Source organism: Protopterus annectens, chromosome 2.part1 (genome assembly GCF_019279795.1).
Source record: "Protopterus annectens isolate FY-2018-M chromosome 2.part1, PAN1.0, whole genome shotgun sequence".
NCBI classification, from domain to species: Eukaryota; Metazoa; Chordata; order Ceratodontiformes; family Protopteridae; genus Protopterus; species Protopterus annectens.
The window spans coordinates 1,424,716,711-1,424,737,787 of NC_056729.1; the positions used below are offsets into that span (position 1 = coordinate 1,424,716,711).

The window sequence follows — 21,077 nt, forward strand, 5'->3', positions numbered from 1 at the left end:
CAAGTTTGCACATGAGGATTCTTCAGTGGCTATTGTCAACTCAATGGTCCTTTCAGGACCTTCCCCTCAATCATCCCATTATGATTACAGAAACATGCAGACGGGACCTTCGCTGGTGGCTTCAGACATCCAATCTAAATCAAGGAAGTCCTTTGTTATTCCCTCTCCAGTGGTCACCCTGACGACAGATGCCTCCCAGACAGGGTGGGGGGGGGCATTGTCTGGGCAGGTTAGTTCAGGGCTCCTGGCTTCCAGACGAAACTCTTCTCCACATCAATGTATTGGAGATGAGGGCTGTACTTCTGTCCCTACAGGCCTTACACAAGTTTCTCCCTCAGGGCATAATCGCCATCCACACAGACAACATGTCGGTGGTCTGGTATCTGAACAAACAAGGAGGGACCAGATCTTACCCCCTTTGCAGAGAGGCCATGAGGGTGTGGGAATGGGCTGTAGCTACCAGCCGTTTCTTGGTAGCGACCCACATTCCGGGGAAATCAAATATATTGGCAGACAAATTAAGCAGAACAATTCTCTCTCCTCACGAGTGGTCCCTAAATGAGACAGTAGCAGCTCAGGTTTTCAGGAGATGGGGGACGCCGTGCTGCGACCTATTTGCAACACCACTAAACACGAAGTGCAAAAGGTTCTTCTCCTTGACTCCACATCAAGGAGAAGCAGCTATGGATGCTCTAGCACAACGTTGGCCAACAGGGCTACTTTATGCCTTTCCTCCGATTCCACTTCTCTCCAAAGTCATTCAAAAAGCTTCTCAATTGGGGTCCACAATGATACTGATTGCTCCATACTGGCCTCGTCAGGTATGGTTTCCCTACCTGAAGAAACATGCGGTGGACGATCCTTGGACTTTAGACCTAACCCCGGATCTGTTAATTCATCAGTCGGGACGACAGCATCAGTCCCTTCACTCCTTGAAGTTGACAGCTTGGCTCCTCCACTTCCGACTTTAGTCAGAAGTCACACATTTGTCCTTGAAGTTATTCACATTTTATCTTCAGCCCACAAACCCACCACTAAGAAATTGTACCTCAGTAAGTGGAAGAGGTTTGCTATCTGGGCTCAACTCAAGGGCTTAGACCCTCTCACTGCTCCAATCCCAGAGGTTTTGAAATTTTTAACATCCCTCTTTAATCAAGGATCTTCTGTCTCTACTATTAAAGTCCAACTAGCGGCTATCTCTAAATTCCACGAATCCATGGATCCTCCATTAATGAGCAGCAGACTATGCAAAACTTTCATTAAGGGTGCGGGCCTGTTAAGACCCCCAGTTTTTCATCCTGCGCCTCCGTGGGATCTTGATTTGGTGCTTCGTGCATTAACATCTTCCCCTTTCGAACCGGCTGCTACATGTGAGTTAAAATATCTGTCTTGGAAAACTGCCTTCTTAGTTGCAATTACTTCTGCAAAGCAGAAGAGTTTCAGAGCTTCAAGCCCTGTCTATTAAACCACCGTATTTGATTTTCCACAAGGATAGAGTATCACTTAGGCCTAATCCATCCTTTGTACCAAAGGTCTGTTCTAATCTCTGTCTCCAACAATCTCTAGAGCTACCAGTTTTCTTCCCAAAATTCTCCAATGAAGCAGAATACACTCTCCATAAATTGGATGTTCACAGGCAATTGCGCTTCTATTTAGACAGGACTCAGCAATTTCGTAAGTCAGACCAGCTGTTTGTGTCCTTCTCAGACAATAAATTGGGTAAAACCATCACAAAAGCTACTATCTCCAAATGGATTAGAGATTGTATAACTCAGGCTTATTCTTCTTCGAATAAGCAACTTACAACATCTATCAAAGCTCACTCTACCAGAGCTATGGCGACTTCTATAGCTTTTCATTCCAAGCTCGCTATATCGGAGATTTGTGCTGTGGCTACTTGGTCCAATCCGCACACTTTCATTTCCCACTATAAATTGGATGTGGCATCTAAAGGGCGAGCATCATTTGGTTCCACGGTACTCAGGAGTGTTTTTCAGTGAGCCACCCAGGATTCAGGTGCTAGGGACGCTGTCCCATCAGTCAGAATGTAGGCGAGATAGGATCACATAACATCTTTTAGTTATGTACTCACCATAACTTCAGATGTTTGGGATCCATCTCGCCTACATTCCTAATACCCACCCTCCTTCCCCCTGCCTTGGAGATCAGAAGATATTGAACGGTTTTGAGTTCTACTGTTTTATCTTGTTTCATCTGACGATGTTATATAAGCAGTGCATGCATGTGTGCATGTATGCGGACAAACTAGATCTGGGGGAATGGTAGTTGTGCATCCTGGGATATAGTAAGCTCAGCCAATAAGAGACTTCGCTCTTTGGCATAAAGTGCGAGTCGGAGCCGAGGGATCGGCTCCGAACCCATCAGTCAGAATGTAGGCGAGATGGATCCCAAACATCTGAAGTTATGGTGAGTACATAACTAAAAGTTTCTGGCTTCATCCACCATAGCACTTCTTTCTTGGAAAGATTTGTAAGGCGTATCATGTGGTCAAGTGGGTGGGTTAAGATCGACCACTGTGATGAAAGGAGCCACTGTAATAGTCTCATGTGCAACCTCGCCAGTGGTACTAAGGTAGTGGTTCCTGCAATAGAGCTCAATAGTTGTAGTACAAGGCGTGTTGGTACAAATGTCTGTGGGAGGAGGACTTGGATCTGGTTTCTTATTTCTGAAAGCCTGTGAGGAGGAAAGGAAGCTTGTCAGGACATTGTGTCAAAGATCGCTCCAATGAATTCCAGTGCTTTTGTTGGAGACATGTGTGATTTCTCCATGTTGATCGTGATACCTAGGTGAAGAGCAAGACCTTGAGTGTAAGAGAGACTGAGAATGAGAAGATTCCTGGTTGTAGCGTAAGGAGCCAATCGTCTAGATGTGGAAACACCTGGAATCCTTGTAGTCAGAGATGAGCTACTACGACTGCCATACATTTGGTGAACACTCTGGGGCTGTCGAGATCAAAGTGCAGTACACTGAACTGATAATCATTGGCTCCCAGCCGGAAGAGAAGAAATCTCTTTGTCCATCTTTATGTACGAAAGAACTACCAAAGTAGTGGGTAGTGTTTGGTCAGGAAATGAAGAAGGTAGAGATGAGAAATAACTAAAAACTGTCTAACAAACACTAAAGACTCAAAATAACCACAAAAAAGCTACACCTAGCTGAGACAAGGCTCGGCACGTCTGACAAAGAACGCGGCAAACAAGATCTTTAGAGACTATGAGAGGGGGATTGTGGATAGGTCTTAGCTGAGAGTTTATATCTGGTGCGAGCTTGGTACCGGCCATGTCGGTTCCGAGGACAGAATGGCGGTCCTAACAGTAAGGAATGAATAAAGATTTACAACATCAGATGAAACCTGTTTCCAGTGACCGAATTCCCACTGAAATGTTGACAGGCAGTCACTTTCTCATTTACATTCCATCAAAGCAAAACAAACTTCATTTTTCACACAGATATACGCAGAATGCATTTATTAATAGAAACAGGGCAAGTAAATTACTTCAAGACAGTGAGTGGTACTAGATTTATTATGAACTTTCTGCAAATACATGCAGAGGTAGAAATCAATTGAGTTGCAGGAGGAAGACTTGTTTAAAAAATGGTGCAACATTACAGCAATCCTGGGTGCTTATAATAAAAGATGATTGTTTTCAAGGATTCATAAAATGAAAGGTAAACTGCTGGAGGTACTGGGGCCATATTTTGGTTGTGTGTTCTTCAGTTTGGGTTTGAAAGTTGGTATCCCACAATTTCATTGTAGTGGGTGGGGTTACATAATTATGTATCCAGATTGTATGTTAATCAGCGTACAGATCTGTTCCTATTTTTCATGGGCCTTTGTCCAGATTTTGATGTTTCCAGGTCGAGAGATATGACATACCGGCCTTCAGAGCTCAACCATGTCTCTCTTCATATAGTCCAGTGAGGTACATCTCAGGTCATTCACACCAACATGAACTATGACAGAGTCATAATGGTACTTGTTGCTGAGAGACCTGACTGCATATGTAATCTGACGAATCCTGGCACCAGACAGGGAGCTAACCGTGACTTTCTCCTTGTCCAACCTGGTGAGTGGGACATCCATGTGTCTCACTACTGAGTAGGTGGTAACTCTGATGTAATTAATATCATGAAGTGATAGGCCAGTGAGATCACATGCAAAAGAGCAAAGGATGATGCAGGCTGTAGTTGAAGAGAATATGTCACAGGAGGATGTTCTGGAACTTTCTGTAGAATGTCTACAGGAAACAAGAGAATAAAGAATCTGCCCTCAGTTTAGTGGGAAAAAAAAAGATCTAAGGAAACAGATGCTTGATTTTATAGAGCTATATAGACATATCAATATCAATATCAATAACAGGAATAAATTACAGAAAGTCAGTAAGACCCAAAAATGTTAGAAGTCTGATAAAACAGATAAAACAAATGAACACAGTAATCAAGACTATTAACAGAAATTCATGTGATATAAGTAAATAGGATACATTACTGTATAAACAATTAATAACATATAAAGTCTTACCATAAAAATGCAGGGCAATAAAAGGAAGGGAAGAAATCAAATGCCATCATGGAAGTACTGAATAGAGAAAACTATAAAGCAATTAAGACAAGAAGTCTGTTAGAAGACTATAGAAGTTAAAACAGATAAAAATACTTGGAAGGATAGACGTGATAAAAGTAAAGCACAGTATTAGAACACACCAGGATCTATTGTACACTATTGCAAATAATAAACTGAAGATATCAGCACAGGCAGAAAAACATAGAAGATATGCAGATAAATATATGTTGGGAGGGTGGCCTAATGGTTAAGGTGTTTGCCTTACAAACACAAAGTGCAGGGTTTAAGTCTCACAAGGGATAATTGGCAAGGCTTAAAATGGCTCGCAAGGGCAATTAGCCTAGTATGAACCTATAAAGGAAAACTACAAAATAAGCAATTTATTGACAACCCAAAAAAGTTCTATAGAGAACTGTGAACCAAAGCAAAAGGAATAGAACCAGCACCAAAAAAGGAAGTAATAGACATATTTTGGAGAAATATCTATGAAGACCATGTGAAACATAACAAAGATGCTCAATAGATAGAAAAAGTAAAGAAAACAGTAAGAAGTTCAAATGTACAGGATATGAAGTAGGATGAAGTAATGGCCAGAGAAATTAAAACAAAATTAAGAGAAGCTCCTAAGTGGAAAACACCAGGCCCACCTGCAGTACAACTTCTGACTAAAAGTATTAACACCGTTACATGAAGATTTAGCTGTGAGTAAGAACTGCTTATATGCACACCCTGAACAGACACCAGCCTGGTTAACAGGAAAAATGATACTCCTCCTTAAGACTGAACCTGCAAGCTAGCCTAAAAACTATAGACAAATACTTTGCCTTCTAACAATGTATAAACTATATACTGGAAATCGATACTGTCAGAGTTTATAGTCATTTAGAAGTAATTTCAATCATGACAATAGAACAAAAGGGTTAATGAAAGTCATATAGAACAAAGGATCATTTAAGTCATAATGGAGAACTGTAATAAGGGGAAGATGGATAGAATACAGAACAGCATTTGACAGCATCCCGCATTCATGGATAAAAGAGTGCTTACATATGTACAAGATACATCTTGCATTACGGTGACAATTAAACAGTAGCAAACGACTTTACAGCTAAGCCATGATAAAGGACAAATTATTATCCCAGGGATAAAAACTCAAAGGGGATATTCCAGGGTGACTCTGTCACTGCTGCTGTTTTGTTTTGCCCTTAACCCATTAAGCTGGCTACTTAACAGGTTACGTCATGGTTACAATTTGGCTCTGTTTATTGCTGTGAGGAATGTGCTTACTTGCACTCAAGGTTGTATACTTTTGCGGTTCAAATGCACAGCGCAAGGTGGTAGCTGTACTTTTCTTTTACTCATTCTGTGATTTAGAACCATGCATTCTTGTGTTTAATTCTTCTCTGCATATTCATACAGTTGAATTTTCTAACTTCCACCAATCAATGCAGTCACAGCCAAGATGGATTAGCTAGGCAGGTATGAGTCAGGGTTGTAGAGCAAACATAGATGAGAGTTGTAGGTTTGAGTCTTGTTTGTATACAGTACTCCTCATATGTATGTAGTATTGTGACACAGCAATGACTGTGCAAAATGTGAAATAGTATTTCATGTCAAAGCTAACTGACAGGTGATGCTATTTTTTACTATTTTGTTGTACATAGTGATCATCATATACTGACTTGACACAATCCTTCAGTGGCAGTAATGCATCCTTTTTTTTTCCTGTTTGCAGGTGATGAAGACAGTGCCTGTAATCATTCACTATGCATACACTGTATGCACAGGCTTGAAAAGCAGGGGAGGGAGAAAAGTGTGTGTTATAACTGTCAACATTTAATTCCCCAGAAGGACTTCCAACATAGTTAAAATATCAGGCTTCAATGTGTAGCATTAATATTAACATTTTGGTGCAATCAATAAACTACCCACAATGCATCTGCAAAGTAAGTGCAATAGTCATTGATGTATTGTGAATAACGGTATAAATGTAACTGCTGTCCTTGGCATTATAAGCAGGGCATTTTTGATACTCGCAGTTCATGCTTTCTTTGTTTTCACAACCTAAATGACAGACATCTGTGTATAACTGGCATAGAGCTTTTACCTAGAATGGTTTACAAACAAGTTGCTTGTGCTGTTACTGTTGTTTGAACAGCAGGTGGTGGCAAACTTGTATGTCTGGCAATGGTGCTTATGGACTGTTATGTTGTGCATAACCTGCCTATTCTGTTATTGAATGGGTATCTGCTTTCTCAACATGCTGAGTGCTGTTGGCTGACATTTTCTGGCATGTATTTGAGTTCCACATCTTGCAATTCGGTATAATCACCCTGTGATGGTTAGTTTAACACAAAATTACATATAGTTTTCTGTCACTGTTGTGCCCAAAGCCACTCGTGTATCTGCTATGTCTGACTTGTTACATATTAATCATCATCATTACAGTGTTTTAATTGTGCAGGTACATATATAAACATAATACAAATGTATGTAGTGACAGTGATACATTTGTTAATGAACAGTAATGTGTGTGTGTGTATGTATGTATAAAATTGGAGACGTCACTGTGGTTGTCCAGTTGTTGTAAGGTTTTGTATTCCATTCCAATTATATGATGCAATGTTGGCCATTAACCTTGTTACATTTTTCTTCTCATTTGTATATACATTTTAAGTTTGCCACTGCTTGTTCCCATATATATATATATATATATATATATATATATATATATATATATATATATATATATATATATATATATCTAGGACTATTGAATGAAAGTTCAATAGTCCGAATCCACAATCACCGAACACACTTTAACAAAAGCGCTTTTGTTAAAGTGCGTTACAAAAAAAAACAAACAAAAAAAACAATAAATCTACTTTTATCCACGGGGGGGGGGGGCAAGCCCTCCTGCACCCCACACCCTGCCTGCTTTAATATTCTTACTCCGAGATCGCACTACAGTAAGGAAAAGGGAATATTCCCTTATCCGCACCGTAGTACAATCTCCGCAACAGTCATTCCCCCACGACTCCCTCTAGCTGCAGGCATACTTCTGCGAAAGTGCTTTTTCGGTAAAAAGCACTTTCGTGGAAGTATGCCCGGCTGTTTGTGCTTCGGTGAAAAGTTCCTTTGGAGATCAGTACTGATTTTATATATATATATATATATATATATATATATATATATATATATATATATATACACACACATATAGACTAAACATGTTATTCAGGGGATGTCAACATGACACATTACTACCTAGAGGTGTCAGTAGGAGTTAACTGCAGATGTACCTGAAGGCATCACTCGCAATGTAATGAGTTAAATTCCCAGCAGTATAAACTGGTCCTCACATATCCTTTTGAAAACTGTTACTGAGGGGTTAACTGGTGGGCACCTCCCAGATATGCTCTGAGTTAGTGCAAAATGACAAAAAATACACCGAACCACAGACATTGCCAACATCCTGGCAGAAAGGTTCAGTGCAAACTTCTCCCCCCCTTCCCCCCCAAAAGAGCAAATGTCTATCCCAACAGAGTGTAGCCTTCCTGAGATCACAGATGCACAGTTGAGAGCTGCCCTCTCCAAAGCAAAAAACACAGCATCAATGGGACCAGACGGTGTCCCGGGCTGCGCCTTACACGAGCTCCAAGAAGAACTTAACCCTCATATAAAGTCACTGTTCAATCTCAGCCTTACTACAGGATATGTACCAAGGAATGGCGTATAGCAACAGTGGTCCAACTCCACAAAGGTGGTGCCACAACAGACCCCGGAAACTATCGCCCTATAAGCCTGACTATCCTGGTCTGCAAAGCTATGCAGCATATCATCATGGAAATCATAAACAAAGACATTGGGAACCTCCAGACACTGGATCCTACCCAATTCGGCTTTGTTAAGGGCAGATCTTGCCTCTTGAACCTGGTCGACTTCTTTGAAACAGTTACCAAAGCCATAGATGAAGGAAAGGTAGTCCACACAGCCTACCTGGACCTCGCAAAAGCCTTCGACACAATACCCAACTCGGGCATCATAAATAAGCTCACCAGCTTAAATATCAACCCCTATGTCACAAGATGGGTTGCAAACGGGCTCAGGGATAGAACCCACATGGTCAGAATAGCAGGTGCCATGTCAGACTCTAAATCAGTTATAAGTGGCGTCCCACAAGGCTCAGTCCTGGGACCTCTCTTGCTCGGTATATATTTCTCAGAGGTACAGGCTAACATGGGTGGACTACGGCTGACCAAGTTTGCAGATGACTGCAAACTGGGTGCCGTAATCGTCTCTCCGGCTGACACAAGCATCCTCCAAAAGGGTCTCACAGAGATGGATAACTGGTGCCAGAGCCATGGCCTAAAGCTAAATGCCAAAAAGTGCATAGTCATCCCCTTTGGGAAAAACAAAGTGCCCACAAATTACCACATAGGTGGTAATCCATTAAGTATGGAAGAAGTAATTAGGGACTTGGGGACCCAAGTAGATAGCAATCTCTCCTTTGACAATCACGTTGCCAAAGTGGTTAGAAAAACCTTCTATATAGCCCACCTTATCACGAAAGGGTTCACACCTAGATCAAGAGAGGTCATTGTGCCCCTCTACTCATCACTTATCAGGCCCATAATTGAATACAATGCCCCATTTGGGATGTACCTTACCCGACACCTGCAGCAACTGGAAAGACTCCAAAAGTACCTCACCAAGAGGATCAAGGGGCTCAAACAGATGCCCTATGCAGCTCGGCTAAAGAAACTCCAGCTCTACTCAGTTGCATACCGCCTACTCAGAGGCGATCTGTGTCTGACATATAAAGCCATGTCCAACCCAGAATTAATGGACATGCTTCACCTCAGGAAATCCAAATCCTTCAGAGCTACACACTCCAGGGACTTGAACCTCAGCACAGAAATAAATAGGACATGCTGGAGGGACAGATTCATATCCCAGAGGCTCCCCTCACTCTGGAACAAAATCCCAATCCATGTTAGGCAGAGCCCCTCACTGACCCTCTTCAAGAGAATTCTTGACGAGTGGATGGGAGATCGTAAGTTTACCCCTGGGATCTCTTCTGTGTCCCTGCTTGACAGAGGTACAGTAAACTAACCTTAAAAGGGCTACCTTCTGTGACCTACTATACAGAGGCACAGTCAACTAATCTAAAAGGGTGGTGAAATCCAAACACATTCTGGCTAGGCTTATAAATGCCCTAGGGCAGATAGCCTAGTATGAACCTATGAACCTATGGAATAAACATGCTACTCCTAGTCAAACTAACAGAAGAAGGAATCCAAGATTTGTCTGAAAAAGATATTCTCAAATTTAAAATCCTAGTGAACAATTTCAACTGAATTAATGCTTTAACAATATCTAGCTTGAAACTAAGAATGAAGTTAAATACCTTCTGAAAAACATTCAACACATCAGCTGACACATCTATGTTGGATAAATGAAAAACTAAAGGAATCATACATCAATAAACAAATGCTTCCCAAACAGCCACACGCGCATTTGTTCAGTGTCTTCTGGTCTTCCCCTTGCCTTATCGCTGATAGTTCCTGGATTGGCCTTTGTATTGTTCCACATTGGGGGCTGACTAATTAGACATTCTCTGATTTGCTAATCTCTCTGACTGACAGATCTGGGGACTGTCCAAAACAGAGGTTGAGATTCTTCCTGGAACAAATCCCCATCAATTTGTGGGATTTCACTAACCTCAGGCAAATGAGTACAACCATCATTCATACTAAAGTTAATCAAAGGTGGGCTGGGGTACACTTTCCCGCCCTTCATATTCATGCCTATCTCTGTCCAATTTCTTAATCTTCCGTAACCAATTAGCCTCTTATCTGTTTTGCTAAAAATACCATTGTACTTGGCTTTGTAAGAAGGAAACAACAAGTCCTTACAAACAGAGGCATTCAATACTTTGATATTGTTGTTCAGTAATTCAAGCCTGTGGTCTTTCTCTTTAATTAAAAGCTCAATTTTAAAGCCAGTCTGATCAAAAGGTTCAACAAGGCCATTGAATAACTGTGAATTAATATTGGTGCCATTGGGGAATTTCCAAACCCTCAGCCCCATAGGCACACATTTCACCTACAAACATTCACAAAAGTAGATATTCTCCAACTATAAACTCCTAAATTAAGACAAGTTGAGTTCAAAATCTGTTAATTGGGCTTGAAGGCTGATGTTCGAGTCAATGTTCGACATGCCTAATGTAAAAGGATTGTAAAGCCAGTTATCAAAATTAAATGTGACAAAGGAACTTCTGTGTCCTGAAAAATAGTTGAAACCCCATTGACCTATGCTCTGCCTTGTCCTGCAGGGTTCATTTCATCCCCAGCAATCACATCAGATGAACTGGTGGTAGTTCTGATGAAGTCCTTTCAATCTGGACTAAAGCACTAAGTTAACATTTTTTTAATAACATAGAGTGAATCCACTTGTTTGGACATTCTTTTTATTGTTACATTGGTTGTAGACTTCCACACAACCCTATGTGGTGAACATGTGCATGTGCAATGTGTCTCCTTCAATAATGTTATCCTGATTTATTGTGTGCCTACTTGCTGTAGCTGGGATTTCCTCACTGATATGGGCCTGTGTTGTCCATCTCCTTTCCTGCTTTTAGTTTTGGCCCATATGCACATGGCAAATGTTATGTGTATGTTTACCTTTTCTACATTACTGTTGTCATGTAATTGTACTATTACAATAATACTTTGTGCCAACTTGTTGGACATCATACATATGCCAGGCATATGCATGCAAGGTGCTTGCAACTGACTGGATCCCATGACTGTTTGTGTTACACTTATGTGTTGAGCATTACCCGGGAATTGTTTTTCTTCCTTCCTATGCACAAGCTGGTAATTCCTTAACTGTCATTGCTCATACATGTCTTGCCATTTATGTAATATTCCATGTCATTGCTGTGTGTATGTGTGTTGACATTTCTTTTGGATAGGATCGTGTTAATCCATTGCATGTCAAACATATACATTGTATACCTGGCAACCCATCTGTGCTGCTTCAGACATAACAAATGTCTTGGACATATGGATCACATTTTACTTATATATAAGGCAATAATTATATTTGTGAAGCATGACATAAAAAGAAAATCTGAAAATCTGGCACTTCCTTGGACTTAAAGATGTAGGGGACTTTAAATTATGTACCCTGCTTCATATTATTAATGTTCAGTGAATAAAATCAGTAACTTGGAAACTGACAAATGTGGGATTACAAAGCAATTATATTTGTGAAATATGGCAGAACAAGAAGATTTGGAAATATTGGATTTTCATGGACTTTGTTAAATTTGTAGGGAACTCTACAGATATGCCCCAATTCATGTCATTAATCTTCAGAAAAATACTTGGGAGAGGGGAAGAGGAGAGAGAAAGTTAACGAAGTAAAACATTTTGTTCATTAATGGTACTGTTTTAATGGTGCATGACTTTCTTTGCAAGCTATAAAGTTGTCCCAGTTATTTTAAATGTAATGTGTATACTGATATAAACAGGTGCTTTTGTTTTGTCTGTTTCTCCTATCTTCTCTCCTTTTCTTTATTCAGTTTTAAGATATTAGGCACTGCAGTATATAAAAAAGGAGGAAAAGTCTGGTTAAGAGAGCATGACAAAAGAAAAAGTATGCTTTTTCTCATGCTTGCAAAGGGGAATGACTGGGTTAAGGGCCTTGGCATTATCCAGCAACCAGTTTTAAAAAAAAGTAAATGAAAAAGAATATTGAATATTATAAGACTTTTTATTTCTGGTAAACAATGTATCCTTAGCAGTTCTGTGTCTGGTTTGCATGTTTCTAGAAGACAATCTGATAAAGAGAAATGGCTTGGAAAAACTGTTTAATGAAAACATTCAAGTGTTTTCTCAGCTGGGAGAGCTATAAAAATAAGACAAAACCAGACAGCACTTACTAAAAGCACAGACTGTTCATAGGTTCATACTAGGCTATCTGCCCTAGGGCATTTATAAGCCTAGCCCGAGTGTGTATGGCTTTCGCCACCCCTTGGAATGAGAATACTATGCCCATTTTGGGTTTAATTTACTGTGCCTCTGTCTAGCAGTGACACAGAGATGACCCCCAGGGTAAACCTACGATCTCCCATCCACTCGTCAAGATTTCTCTTGAAGAAAGTCAGTGAGGGGCTCTGCCTAACATGGACTGGGATTCTGTTCCAGAGTGTATGGAGCCTCTGGGTTATGAATCTGTCCCTCCAGCACATCTTATTTATTTCTGTGTTGAGGTTCAAATCTCTCGCTCTCATGACTATGGTGGATTCGGATTTTCTGAGGTGGAGCATGTCCATTAATTCTGGATTGGACATGGCCTTGTACGTCAGGCATAGATCGCCTCTGAGTAGGCGGTATGCGTCTGAATAGAGCTGGAGTTTCTTCAGCCGGGCAGCATATGACATATGTTTGAGACCCTTGATCTTCTTGGTGAGGTACTTTTGGGGTCTTTCTAACTGCTGCAGGTGTCGGGTAAGGTACATCCCAAATGGGGCACCGTACTCAATTATGGGCCTGATAAGGGAAGAGTATAGGGGCACAATGACCTTTCTTGATCTAGATGTGAATCCTTTCATGATAAGGTGGGTAATATAGAAGGTCTTCCTAACCATCTTGGCAATGTGAGTGTCAAATGAGAGGTTGCTGTCAACTTGGGTCCCTAGGTCCCTGATTACTTCTTCCGTACTTAATGGATTACCACCTATGTGGTAATTTGTGGGTACTTTGTTTTTCCCAAAGGGTATGACTATACACTTTTTGGCGTTCATTTTAAGGCCATGGCTCTGGCACCAGTTATCCGTTTCTATGAGGCCTTTCTGAAGGATGCCTGTGTCCGCTGGAGTATCAATTATGGTGCCCAGTTTGCAGTCATCTACGAACTTTGTTAGCCACAATCCTCCTATGTTTGCTTGCACCTCGGAAAAATAAATGCCGAACAAGAGGGGTCCCAGGACTGAGCCCTGTGGGACACCACTTGTGACTGGCTTAGAGTCTGACATGGCTCCAGCAATTCTGACCTTGTGGGTTCTGTCCTTGAGCCAGTTTGCAACCGATCTTATGACATATGGGTTTACATTTAAGCTGGTGAGCTTGTCTATGATGCCCGAGTGGGGTAATGTGTCGAAGGCTTTTGCAAGATCAGGGTAGGCTGTGTGAACTGCCTTACCCTCATCAATGGCCTTGGTGACTGTTTCAAAAAAGTCGACCAGGTTCAAAAGGCAGGATCTGCCCTTGACAAAGCCGAATTGGGTAGGATCCAGTGTCTGTAGGTCCCCAATGTCTTTGTTTATGAGTTCCATAATGATCCTCTCCATAGCTTTGCAGACCAGGCTCGTCAAGCTTATGGGGCTGTAATTTCCAGGGTCCGTAGAAGCACCTCCTTTGTGGAGTGGGACCACTGTTGCTGTACGCCATTCTTTAGGTACGTATCCTGTAGTAAGGCTACGGTTAAACAGCAGCCTTATGTGCGGGTTTAGTTCTTCTTGGAGTTCATGTAGCACGCAACCCGGGACACCGTCTGGTCCCATTTTTGCTGTGTTTTTAGCTTTGAAGAGGGCAGCCCTCACCTGGGCATCTGAGATGTCAGGGAGGCTACACTCTGCTGGGAAAGATATTTCTCCTTTTGGGGGGGGGAGAGAAATTTGCACTGAACCTGTCTGCCAGTATGTTGGCAATGTCTGTGGGTTCAGTGTATTTTTTGTCATTTTGGACTAACTCTGAGCATATCTGGGAGTTTCCACCCAGGTTTCTAACATAACTAAAGAAGGCCTTGTGATTGTCTTTAGTGTCTTTTGCGATTTTTCTCTCGAAGTTGGCCTTGGATGATTTTATGAGTGATCGTAGTTTTTTGCTAGTACTGATCAGAGATGCCTTCCCTTTTGGGGATTTTGCTCTGTCATGTAGTAGCTTCCTCCTCCTGTTGTAAAGCTTGTTTATGGCTGGGGTCCACCAGACAGGATGCCTGCCTTTGGGGGAATGGGTCTTGGTTTTATTTGGGATTGCATGATCCATGCATTCTTGAAGGTGTCCTAGAAAGCGTTTATAAAGGATTCAGCGGTGTGGGCTGTGGTTTTCACTGGCCCAGGGGCCTTGAAGGATACCACTTCAGTCTTAAGAAGTGTGAAGTCAGCTTTTGAGAAATTCTTCACTGTGGTCTTTTGTGCAGGGGGTGGGGGTGGGATGTGGATTTCCAGTGAGATTAATTTATGGTCTGATCTCACCAATGAGGGGTATACTTCCGGTGTGGAGTATTGTGTCCCCATGTTTGTGATGATCAGGTCTAGTATATTATCTCCTCTTGTGGGAGTGGTGACTAGCTGTTCCATCGCATTTGAGTTTATGAATTCTAGGAACCTTTGGGCTAGGGTGTTGGGGCTTGAGTAATGCTCCCAGTCTATGTTTGGGTAGTTGAAGTCTCCCAATATGATGGTATTAGGAGAGACATTCATACTCTCCAGTGTCTTCAGGAGGGCTGAGTGAGGTTCCTAAGTTTGAGAGGGTGGTCTGTAGCATGCTACAAACTGTAGGGCAGTTTTGCCTACGGTTAGTTGCACCTGGATGGTCTCCGATGCTTCGTGCATTGCCACTAACCTGGAGGTGTGGGTATCTTTGATGAATGTGGATATTCCCCCTCCTTTTGTGGTTTGGTCCAAGTTTTGAGGCCAAAAAGCATGATATGAGGTATAACCTGGTAGTGCTGGGGTGCTCTCAGGAGCCTTGAACCAGGTTTCAGTCACTGCACAGACATTGATGTTCTCCATAGTGAGGAGGGCTTCGAGAGCGTGCATCTTGAGGTTTAGACTTCTGGTGTTGAGCAGCATTACCCTTAGTTTTTTTCCACTTGTGTTTTCTAGGGAGGTGGGTTTGTCTTTTGAGCCTTGCCTAAAAAAGGCACTATGGGGGTGGCAAGAGCCTTGGCCAATATCCCCAGGGGTGACAGGTGCAAGCTGTCCCTTGTGAAGCAGCGTGGCTTGTCAAGCATGTCATCCCAAGCAGACAGACATTGGATCCCCTTAGAATGACACCAGTAAGTGAGCCAATTGTTAAAGCTGATCATTTTGTCTTTGTACTGTGGCATCATTCTTGGTGAGGATACGATGCTGCTCAGGGTCAGGGTCATACCGGCCTGGGCTACATAATCAGAGAGCTCCTCTATGTCTCTTTTCATGTAGTCCAGGGAGGTACGTCTCAGGTCATTCACTCTGGCATGGACAATGACTGAGTCATATTTGTACTTGCTTTGGAGTGACCTGAGTGCTTGTGTTATGTGGTGGATTCTAGCATTCGACAGGCAGCTTACTGTAACCCTTTCCTTGTTCAGTCTGGTGAGCGGGACGTCAGTGTGTCTGACTATGGAGTCACCTATTACAAGTGCATCAGGCATGTTGTTTGGCCTTAAGGGCTGTGACTGTTTGGCACACTGACTTTGTGAATTATGTGTTGCATGTTCTGTGTTTTGAGGTAGTGGTTGCTTGGATGTCTGCTTTGGAGGTCTCTGTTGTTTTGGTAGATTTTTAATTGGAGCCTCCGAGTATGTTTTTGTGTGTTTATGTGTTTGGTTTGCAGTTGTGATAGGTCTATGTGAGACTGGGTTTGTGGTGAGTGTGGTTACCTTCCCCTCCTGACTGGTTTTGCCAGTACTGAGTCGAGAGAGCTTAGCCTCCAGTTTGGCTATATAGTCGCATCTCTCACATATATTTGTATTTGTTGGGAGGAGGAGAGGGTTGTCTGTGTACAGGAGGCAGTTGTAACATTGCCTCAAGATTCCCAGATTCACCAGCTGAACTGGAGAGGACGCCAGTAACTGACCCTTCGACATGCTAGAATAGTGTAAGGGATTGCTGTGTAACTGAGTCAGAAAGGACCTATAGGGTAATGGGTATTCAAGGGGATTGTAGGTGGATGTAGTGCTTTCTTTTTTGTTTGAGTGCTTTACCTGTGCATAAATGCTTTAGGAGCAAGTGCTGGGCTTTTTAGATAGAGAATAGACTGTTTAGATTGAAAGTAGAGCAGTTCTAAGGGAAAACTGAAGAGTAGACTTTGCGGAGCCAGAAATAGTTTAAACTACATTAACCGGTGCTGCCCGATGCTGCGCTATGGGCAACTTCGTGCTAAATCACGCAAAAGCGCGCAAACGCGGATTTTTATACAGGGAACTTCAAAAGAGCTAGAAATGGTCCAAAATGACCAATTACTACTAGATCTTGTGCTGAGGTCACTCCTTCAGGGACAGATAGGCTGCTCAAGGCTCCCCACTCCCACTGGTGAGCAAAGAAACTTCCTTCTATCCAAGTAAGGTAATGGGCAACACAGGAACTATCCCAAAGACCAGAATACAGCAAAGCCTGTATACTGGACTATTCTAGTCGAGGAAAGGTGGGAAAACAAGGATTTTTTTTGTTTATTTGTTTTTTTTTGTAAGAAAACTACAGGAAAATGCAGGGAAACAGCAGTATATCAAATGCACAGGCTAGCACACTTGAGTGGGCAGCCTTAACAGTAAAATTAAACAAACAAAACTTTAACTTAAGTGCAGGTAATAGAAATGCTCAATACAGATAAAATAGCAGTTTAAACTTCGTTTACAGCAAGAAAAGAAGGTCGCACAGGTAGAAAAAGCAAAAAATATACTTAAATCTGGAAAGTAGTCACTTTTTCAGTTCTCTACTGCTAGCACCACTCTGCAGGACCACGAGGAGCTGTTGCTGAGTAGTATAGTCGGAAAAAAACGCTCAGAGGCAGATTTTTATACAGGGAACTTCAAAAGAGCTAGAAATGGTCCAAAACGACCAATTACTACTAGATCTTGTGCTGAGGTCACTCCTTCAGGGACAGATAGGCTGCTCAAGGCTCCCCACTCCCACTGGTGAGCAAAGAAACTTCCTTCTATCCAAGTAAAGTAATGGGCAACACAGGAACTATCCCAAGGATGATTCCTCTTCAGAGGTAGATGAGGGTTCTGAAACAAAGACTCCAGCTGCTCAATTGCACCCTCTGTGCTAGGTTCCTAATCTCGCACATGGCAGAGACCAAGATGCTCCCTCTACTATACATGTTGTACGTATCTGATCTGCTACAGACTTTCAAGGATATTTTGTCAAATTTACAAAAAAATGCCTAAAAGAGAAAAATAATAAGGTCCCTGCTGGCTGCTGGTCAGCCTTTAACTCCTGGCAAATGGAGTCTAATGACAGAGAAAAGAGTCTACTTTTCATAGTTTAAAACATAGTATGGAAAAATTTAAATTTCAGCTGCAGGCTACAAATAAGATGGTTATCCGTCTTCAACATGCTGATAGTAAAGGTCAAGAGGATTCTGGACTTTATCCTCCTAGTGAGCTTCAAAAAATGCAACTTGTTCAGGATGAGTTGTCAGAAGATGACTACGTATTTAGTTTAGTAGTGCCTACTGCCCCTCCTCCACCATACCAACAGCCATATTCCACTAGTTCACCTCCTTCACAATGTTTGCAGTCCCCACCATCCTCTCTACCTTCTCAAAGTGCAAGCTGTTCCACAGATGCCTATTCTTCTACTCGGACACCTATTTTCCCCCTGCCGTCAAACAGTTGTCTGACTATTTTCCCTCTTCAGATGCACCAAGTGGTTCCCCTGTAGCAAAACATATTCGGCAGCAACAATAAAAAATGTCTACAGTTAAGTCTAATAATCAGCAGACAGCGGATGCAGATTCTTCTCAAATGTATCTGGGATTTCCTAAACTACATAAGCAAAAGGTTCTATTTCCTTTTTCTAGATGTGTTGAACTATGCCCATGGCATTATCAATTCCCTGTAATTATTGATGGGGATGGTTATTTTGGCCCTGATAAGTTTAATCCAGATAAAAATGACAAGGATGATTCCTCTTCAGAGGCAGATGAGGGTTATGAAACAAAGCCTCCAGCTGCTCAATTGCACCCTCTGTGCTAGGTTCCTAATCCCGCACATGGCAGATACCAAGATGCTCCCTCTACTATACATGTTGTATGTATCTGGTCTGCTACAGACTTTCAAACTATAGTAAATTCCCTTCCGCCTATCTGTACTAACCCGGCTAGGTTTGCCAAAGTCCTTGCAGGACGTGTCAAATTGCAAAATCCCACACTGAAAGTAACTAGAGCTGTGCTAGAATATGCCCTTCCACCAGACTTACTTAAGCATATTTGGGATTATGCAAATATGCAAAATCCTATTCCTCACACACTGACCAGCAGGCTTTTAAAGAGGCTAGAGAGCAATTGCTCCAAGCTATAACACTTGTATGTCCCCCAGTCCCTAACTGGTCCTGTATAAAAGCAGTAGATGCATACCTGCAGTGTATAACCGAGGCATTTGAAGCTTATTCTAGTTAACCTGAGCCCACAGAAGGGCCAGCAGCAAGTGGTCTCTCAGCTGCCTTTGTAGATGGATTGCTTCCCCCCATTCGTGATCAATTCAAAGAGGTCTGTTTAAACTGGCCAAGCTTGTCACTCAAGTTCAATACTTAGCAGACATTCTTACTCATAAGAAATGAGAATGGTAGAAACAACTGGTTAGCGCCCAACTACAAATGTTAATTGTTTTTCCCTGACTGAGGGGTAAAAATAGAGAAGGAAGGGGGGTGCATAACAAGCCTAGGTTTTCTCAAACCTAGGCAGCATTATCACCATAACACTTCCCACAAGCCCAGACCCATTATAACTGAGGCCAAAAACCCACAGAGTCCTAATTCCAATCTTTGTTTCAATTGCAGGCAAAGCAGGTACTGGAGAGATGACTGCCCTTTTCTACAGCTGGTGGCCCCACCCTCGCAGGCTACTAACCCCTTCAAAGCCTCTTCTGTTTTGCAGAATATCAGCAACCTCCTACTTGGACTACCCAACAGCCTGGCAACAAACTGCCTAGGAGAGCCATAAACAGGAGTCACAGCTATTTCCGTTGGTACCAGTAAAGCAAAAAGGTCATTTTGTTAATATTAAAATACTTATGTCCCTTTTCTGATAGATACTGGAGCTACTAGATCTATTTCAAATGCATCAGCTGGCCAAAACCTCCCTTTGTCTACTACTCTGGTACGTGGTGTAGGGGTATCAGGAGTCCCTCTAGACTATCCTGAGACAGCTGCGGTCCCAATTCAGCTTGGGCCGCTGACAGCTAATCATGCTTTTTTTGTAGGGGCATCTGCACCCCTTAACCTGCTGGGTAGAAATCTTCTTTGTAAATTGCAGTGTATAATATTTTGCACACCAGATAGAGTTTATTTAAATGTACCTGACAATTCCTTAGCTATGCAAATGTGTCTTGCACCACAGCAGTTAGATAAAGATGTATTTTTTTCTCTCCTTGCTGAGCCAGAACTTACCCAAACACTAGATGTAGCATTGTTAGATTCAGTTCCTAAACAGTTACGGACTACATATGAAAATGAAGTTGGCCTCATTAAAGATGCTGTTCCAATTCAGATAACTTTAAAACCTAATGAACCTTTTCCCATGGTGGCACAATATCCACTTTCTGCTGAGGCAGAGGCTGAAATTGAGCCTGTCATTTCCGCATTACTACAGCAAGGTATCATTGTGCCTACTACAAGTCCATGTTAACACACCCATCCTGTCTGTTAAAAAAACAGGCAGAGATATTATAGATTTCTGTAGTTCCTAATCCAGCAAGTATTCTTAGTTCCATTCCTCCTGTGGCTACCACTTTCTCTGTTATTGATATCTTCTCAGCCTTCTTTTCTATTCCAGTATATTCAGCTAGTCAGTACCTATTCACATTTACCTACAGGGGGCAGCAATATACTTAGACATGCTTGCCACAGGGATACATTAAATCACCTACACTGTTTTCTAAAAAAATAAAACTGCAATTAGACAAGCTGCAGCTGCCTTGTAAGTCTACCCTAGTGCAATATGTAGATGATCTTCTCATAGCTTCACCTTCTCTATCTGCTTATCAAACTGTCTTCCTACTTACTAAGTTAGCTGAGTTAGGTTTTAAAGTTAATAGGTCCAAGTTACAATTGTGGCAACCTCAGGTTCAATACTTAGGGCATTTAATTTCTGAGAATGTATGACATATTCTACCCTCTTGAATAATGGCCATTCAAAAGTACAGTTGTGTACACTTATCATAAATGTAGATGTTAAGAGTATATTCACTGTTGCAATCATCAAATTTGGGTTATCCCTGCCAGGGTAGCCCTCGGTTGTCCCAAATACCAGAGGCTTAGTATTTCTTCGTCGATTGTTGTTGCTTCAGGATTGATGTTGTGTCATCAGTAGTATAAAGTAAGGCAGCCGACGCCATTACATCAGTTTTTCTTGCCCTAACCTGTCAGGAGCCCCCAAGTAGGAGCCAGATTTGGGTGGAAGAACCCCACCAGTAGAAAGTAAATACCAATATGTCTCTTGTAAGGAAAGAGAAGAAAAAGTGGGGTTGGAGGGAGGGAAACCAGGACCGC

General features: G+C 42.0%; 1 protein-coding gene across 1 annotated transcript in view; it reads left to right on the forward strand.

Annotated features, from left to right (window-relative positions):
- Positions 1-6,324: 6,324 nt before the first annotated feature.
- LOC122794473 (DNA polymerase nu-like) overlaps positions 6,325-21,077 on the forward strand; it is a 1,294,839-nt gene continuing 1,280,086 nt past the window's right edge. The window contains exon 1 of the mRNA XM_044062895.1: positions 6,325-6,531. The gene's annotated coding sequence lies outside the window, so the exon portion shown is untranslated. The remainder of the gene's footprint in view (positions 6,532-21,077) is intronic.